Raw genomic sequence first — 6,391 nt, 5'->3', positions numbered from 1 at the left:
TTAATAGTTCGACATCAGTAGCCACTTACACACACACAAAAAAGTTCATTTCAGAGCAACAAAGCTTTAGTAAAATCACTTCAAACTTAGAAGCAGCCAGGATTTTGAAACTGACAATTAATCCTTTTTTTTTTTTTTACAACATAACAACAAGGTGCATGGCATTCATTTGCCTTTTTTATCCCTGAAAACAGTGCTTAAAGGGATAGTTCACCCGAAAACGAAAATTCTGTCATTAATTACCCTCCCTCATGTCGTTCCAAACCCGTGAGACTTTTGTTCATTTTCAGAACACAAATGAAGATCTTTTTTGATGAAATGTGAGCGCTTTCTGTCCCTCCATTGACAGCTACGCAACTATCAATTTGACGCTTCAAAAAGTTCATAAAGAGATCGTAAAACTAATCGAGCGGTTTAGTCCAAATTTTCTGAAGGGACTCGTTCGCTTTATATGATGAACAGATTTAATTAATGCTTTTATTCACATATAAACACTAATCAACTCACATATCAGTTATGGTAAACGGAAGCTCAAGCATGTGCACTGACGCAGCATGTTTGAGCTTCTTTATGTTCGCTGATCAATGTTTACATGTGAATAAAAGCCTAAATTCAGTCTGTTCATCATATAAAGCGATCGAGTCCCTTCAGAAAATTTGGACTAAACCACTCAACTAGCTTTACGATCTCTTTATGAACTTTTTGAAGCATCAGTTGCGTGTCAATAGAGGAACAGAAAGCTCTAAACATCTTCATTTGTATTCCGAAGGTGAACGAAAGTCTTATGGGTTTGGAACGACATGAGGGAGAGTACATGTTGACAATTTTCATTTTTGGGTGAACTATCCCTTTAAGATTATAGCTCACTCAAGCAAATTTATGCAAACAAAACATCTGGTCAAAGTTCAGATTGAGCTAGGCAGTGATAACAAGATGATGTTGTCTTTTTACTCTTGGAAAAATACACCCTGATATGGGCAGACACCCATCACGTCACAAACCACAGAGCTCATGCTCACCAGCAGACTTGCACAAGCATAAATGCACACAAACCCGAAACCCCTTCTTCTTTTTTGCTGGCTCCTGGAAATCAGTCATGGACTGTTGGAAATCCCCCGAATGCACATGATGACATCTTATCCTTTGTCATCCAAATGATAGAGTAGCACTGAAGCTCCACGATCAGGAGGCAGGGTGTGGCAGCTCCCCAGGGCACAGATGCATGTGGCTGGGGAGCATGAATACGGCAGCAGCTTGTACTGCTGGAACTCCTGGAGCACCACCTTCAGTCTCTTCCGCCTTCTCTCTGTTTCCTCCTCCTTGTCATCCCTCTGTTTCTCTCTCTCCCTCTGGGCCTCGTCCAGGTGGATCTTGCGTAGCAGGTTGTTGATGAGCACGGAGCGGCGGAGGTAAACCTCGGGGTCGTCTAGGAAACGCAGCTTCTGCAGAGATAGGCGCAAGATGCAGCTGCGCTCCTCACGCAGTATCAGGTGCTGAGGAGAGACAGACAGGTAAGAGAGACAGGCGGAAGATGACAGGGACAGCTGATGTGACAGTTGCTGACATGACATTGGCAACTGAATCAAAGAGGGTGACAGATAGGATCAGAAAGATAGATATGGTGCATGTGTGATTTTTTTTTTTAAGTTGAAATTCAATTTTTAATTGGAATGACAAACTATCCATCATTGAACTATTGCGTAACTATGTAACTATCTTACATTGAAATGCAATGTAAGTCGCTTTGGATAAAAGCGTCTGCCAAATGCATTAATGTAAATGTAATGTAAAGGCCCACAGACTTTTGGGGCCCCAGAAATTGATTTTGTTAATGGAATGGGTGCGGTAGGGGACCCAATAGACTTCAAATAAACGTATCCATAAACTGAAACTTTTTTTCAAAACAAGGCTTTGTCAAGCCAATATTCAAAGTTGTAGTTGAATTTATTGAATGTAAATTCATTTTAATTATACTTCCTTTCATTCAAGCTTGAATTGCAATTCTGCATCCTGTTTGCTTCCTCAATTCAAATTCAGAAACTGAACTGGAATTTAAAAGGCATTCTCAGTTCCGATATGAACAGTGCACAAAAAAAATCAGCAGTTTTAACACATATCAGCCGACACTCACTTTTTGTAAATATCCATGTAGGCTTCCCTGAACATCCTCCTCTTCCGCATATTTTCGCTTAAAGTAGGCGACTTTCGACGTTGTCGACCGTTGAGGGCACTCTTAGAGGAAAGACCCTGCGGATAAGCACACACGGACTCTGTAAAACTGAGAGATAAGGGAATGAGTATTGCGTAATTATACGCTATGGGAAAACTCCTTTTCTCTGGAATATTGAAGCCTTTATTTTAAAATGCAGTGCAGCTGCACAGCAAGCACAGTGCAGGCTGTCTAAGCACCCTGATTAGCTAGGCTGCGGCATCTTCACGAACCTATGGCTAAGCAGATCAGGGCACTTCCCGCCTCGCGCGCCAGAATAGGCATGGCTGCTGACTATATAAGCGGCCCATTTGACCATAGGAATCAGGTTAAATCGACTGAAGCGACAGCACCTGGACGACAGCACGGCCGGCCACGCAAAACTCGTTCCCTTGTCTCTCAGGGAACCAAGGTTACGTTAGTAACCGAGTACGTTCCCTTTCGAGAACGGTTCACTCGTATTGCGTAGCTATACGCTATGGGAACCCATTTTAAAACGTCGTACTATTGTGTGTGGCGGGTCAATGACTGAGCCCGACCAATCCTCGCCCTCAGAGGCCGCCAGTGACAGACTGTCATCGTGGAGGTCTTCCTCCGATCCACCAAACGAGACGAGGCCGCCCGCTTCGAAAGAGGGGCGCTGGTCTGCTTTGGTGAAGTGCACCAGCGAAATCTCTCTCTGTGGAGAGAGTGAAGCATGCGGGGCCTGAGCAGGCATGAGCACACTCGTCTCTGTGCGCTCGTGTGTCCTCTGACCCTGCCATTTCTTCCTCCGAGGTTCCTGGTAGGCGGGAAATGGGAGGGTGCGAGGGGTGGGGTCTCACAATGAGAACAGCCGCCCTGTGTGGAGTTTCTGTGTGTTTTTTGCCCAGGCATGAAACGAACTCACGGTGCTCTTCTATGAGACTGCTCTTTTAGAGTGGAAATTTGCCTTTTAGGCTGAACGCTCGTAAAAAAGGATACTTCGCCGCAGGGCCGCAGGGAAACGGCGAATCAGCAGATAACGGCATCGAGTCAGAAGCACTGAGCAGGAGGCCGCCGTCCGCTGAACTGCTGCGGCAGATCCGCTGCGTTCTGCTGCTGGGCTCTTTCGACGGCGTGAACGTTTACAAGCTGGAGAAAATCAGCGAAGAGGTGAGTCGTTGCTGAAGGAGAATAAATCTGATTCCTATGGCGAAATGGGCCGCTTATATAATCAGCAGCTACGCCCATTCTGGCACACGAGGCTGGAAGTGCCCTGATAGGTTTGCGTGTCCTCGCTGCTTCACCATAGGTTCGTGCAGTTGCCGCAGCCTAGCCAATCAGCATGCTTAGACAGCCTGCACTGTGCTCGCTGTGCAGCTGCACTGCGTTTTAAAATAAAGGCTTCAATTTTCTCGAGAAAAGGAGTTTTCCCATAGCGTATAGCTCCACAATACGAGTGAACCGTTCTCGAAAGGGAACCGGGGGTATATGTCATGGGTAAAGTGGATTAGGTTAGACTACGGTCAGTGTGTTATGTAACAATGTCTGTGTGTGTTGTGTGTTTTAATTACCTGAGGACTGCTTCACGCAGACACAATCACACACCTCTCTGACAAATCCTCTATTCACCTGAGGCTCTTTCCTCTGGCTCACACACATTGCCTAATGGTTCCTATAGTCAGAGAGAAAAAAAACAGAGAGAGAGTATCGTTTACTCAACTGGATGCTAATGTTTCCTATCTGATTTCAGTTGACTAAAGTTAAATTGGTGTGAATGTGTGACAGCTAGCCCTGATCTTCCTTGTATACAGATCATTGAAGTTCTGTCTCAAAGAAGCGACAACAAATCGCACAGTATAAATGCAATGGCATCTGCAGGAAGCTGTGCTTTAGTTGCACAATGTCTTGCTGCTGCGTTATATTTATCAGGTTCAAAGAAACGTGCCGTGTGCTCTGTCAACAGCGGTGCGGGGCACAATAACCGTGGGTGGGTAGATTAGTGTGGGCTGCATGTCAGTTTGTGTGCTTGAGAGAGAGAGAGAGAGAGAGAGAGAGAGAGAGAGAGAGAGAGAGAGAGAGAGAGAGAGAGAGAGAGAGAGAGAGAGAGAGAGAGTAAACCAATAAGGTATTTGTCTTCACTGTACATTCTTTTTGTTGTATTTGGTTGAACTGTACAAATAACTACAGGGACGATATTAGATGCCATTTTGGTGACTATCAGTTATAACTGTACACGTGATTAAATTGTATCATTTAAAAATAATTTTAACACAGGTCCTGTTTAAGCTATTAAGATGTACTGATAACACAGATTTTATAAAGCAACATAATGACAAAGTTCATATGATATTCATGTAAGAGAATTCTGGCAACATCCCATTCACCATATAGCCTATTAATTTTAATTTCTTACAGTATTCTTAATTATTATAATTAAGGCAATTCATAATTTAACAATATTTTAACATGAAAGTATGTTTGTCTTGATAAAGGTACACTCTGGCCAATAAAACAGTTGTCTAGTATGGATGAAACAACATGCAAAAGCAATAATTTTCGCACTAATTAAAAAAAAAGCTATGATCCATTCAGCAAAATTGTCCAAAAATGAGAGTTACAAAGATCCAGTATTCTGCTGGTCTTGTGATATCAACATGGCCCACATGAGGAAACTTGTTCCATGTAAATGAAAGCATCTGTAATTATGTTATTCATTTTAATGGAAAATTCATCTAAAATGTACTAATTCATTTTTAGGAGTAAAACCTTTTGAGGAAAAAGATTAAGTGTAGATTAAAAAATGAAAAGCTTATGTATACTCTTTACTTTACTTTTTTATATATATTTTTTTATATATTTATTTTGCAGTTAAATTAAATCAAAATATACGTTTTTTTATCGTAGCTGTTCTTTAATGTATGCTACATTATCTTTTAAGAATGTTATTTTCATTTTTCTTTTTTACAGTATACCAAATAGCCTAAGAACATTTAATAACTGAAAGTCCAACATGCATGCATAATGTTATAGTGCAGTACATTCAGCTACTCAACTGTCACGCGAATGAATGAATCACAGAACGCGCATTAAAAAAAAAATTAACTGTAAAATGGCTATAAACTATTATGTAATTGCACCCCCTATAACTGTTGCAAAATAAACAAATGCATGCAGTAAAATGTAATGATGTTGTAATGGTATTTAAAAATCAATATGATTAACAAAGGTAAAAGATCCTACCTTAATTTATAAAGCCACATTAACAGTCCCTGCACGCGCGATCATCAGATCAGAGGTTTAAAAAAGCTCATATTGTGCCGAATGTAGCCGCTTTCAGCTCCGCGTGATCTTGACGCTTCGCCCCCAGATGTCGAAGTCTTGCTTTTGATATAATCCCTGTAGTATTCGGCTCACTCTCGGCTCTTAAAATATACCCTTTCTGTTCAGAAAGCAATAACAGACTGCACCGGCTCCTGATTGGTCGCCACTGAAACAGATGTTTCCTGTTGCTAGGAGAGTCACTAGGCAATGATGACGCTCCAGCATCAAACTCCATTCTTCTCGCATCCTCTGCTGCTGCGTTTCCTCCTCCTCTCTCTTGTTGCGTATTTCTTAACATATGGCTTATCTAATTATAATCATTTTAGTTTTGAAAGATTTTTTTTTGCTCATATACTCCTACAACTTATCTCACTGGCATACATTTCAAAACCTCTTAAATAATACTTTAACCTCACATCTCCAAGCTTCCACTCCCATAGCCAAACAGTAAATAAATTAAATTAGTGATTTTTTTGCAATGAAATTTTTTTTTTTCAGTTTATCGTGTGAAATGCAGTACATACACAATTAGTGCATACTCTCAGAAAAAAAAGGTACAAAAGCTGTCTTGGTGGCATCCTATCAAAAGGTAGGCCTATACACATATTGGTGCCAAAAGTGTAGACCTGTGTTAGTATAGTAAATATTACACAGCATCAGTGTTTTCTGTCATCCTTTGGCTGCGCTATATGATCATGCTATCATTCATTCAAGTGCTATTAAACCATTCAAGCTTGATAAGATGAAAAAAGTACTCAAATCTCACGCACAGAATACAGCATTGAGTTTCGCGCTTGAACGGACAAAAACCTTTAAAATTCCCGTTTTGTAGAGTATCCTCGTAAGCATACTCTTAAATAAGTTAAATTGAGTTAAATAAAGCAAAGAGTTGGATGC

The 6,391-nt window shown here is 41.2% G+C and overlaps 1 long non-coding RNA gene across 1 annotated transcript; it reads right to left on the bottom strand.

Moving 5' to 3' along the window:
- Nucleotides 1-824: 824 nt before the first annotated feature.
- LOC143744672 (uncharacterized) lies at nt 825-5,758 on the bottom strand. Its single transcript, XR_013205880.1, has 4 exons — nt 5,414-5,758; nt 3,745-3,845; nt 2,132-2,247; nt 825-1,493 (listed from the first exon to the last, which is right to left on the bottom strand). It is a non-coding gene; the product is annotated as an uncharacterized LOC143744672 (long non-coding RNA).
- Between the last annotated feature and the right edge of the window lie 633 nt (nt 5,759-6,391).

Source organism: Siphateles boraxobius, unplaced genomic scaffold (genome assembly GCF_051911475.1).
Source record: "Siphateles boraxobius isolate OS27281-9 unplaced genomic scaffold, OSU_SipBor_1 20, whole genome shotgun sequence".
Classification (NCBI taxonomy): domain Eukaryota; kingdom Metazoa; phylum Chordata; class Actinopteri; order Cypriniformes; family Leuciscidae; genus Siphateles; species Siphateles boraxobius.
The sequence above is the reverse complement of the archived record's forward strand: the minus strand, read 5'-3'. Positions and strand labels throughout refer to the sequence as shown.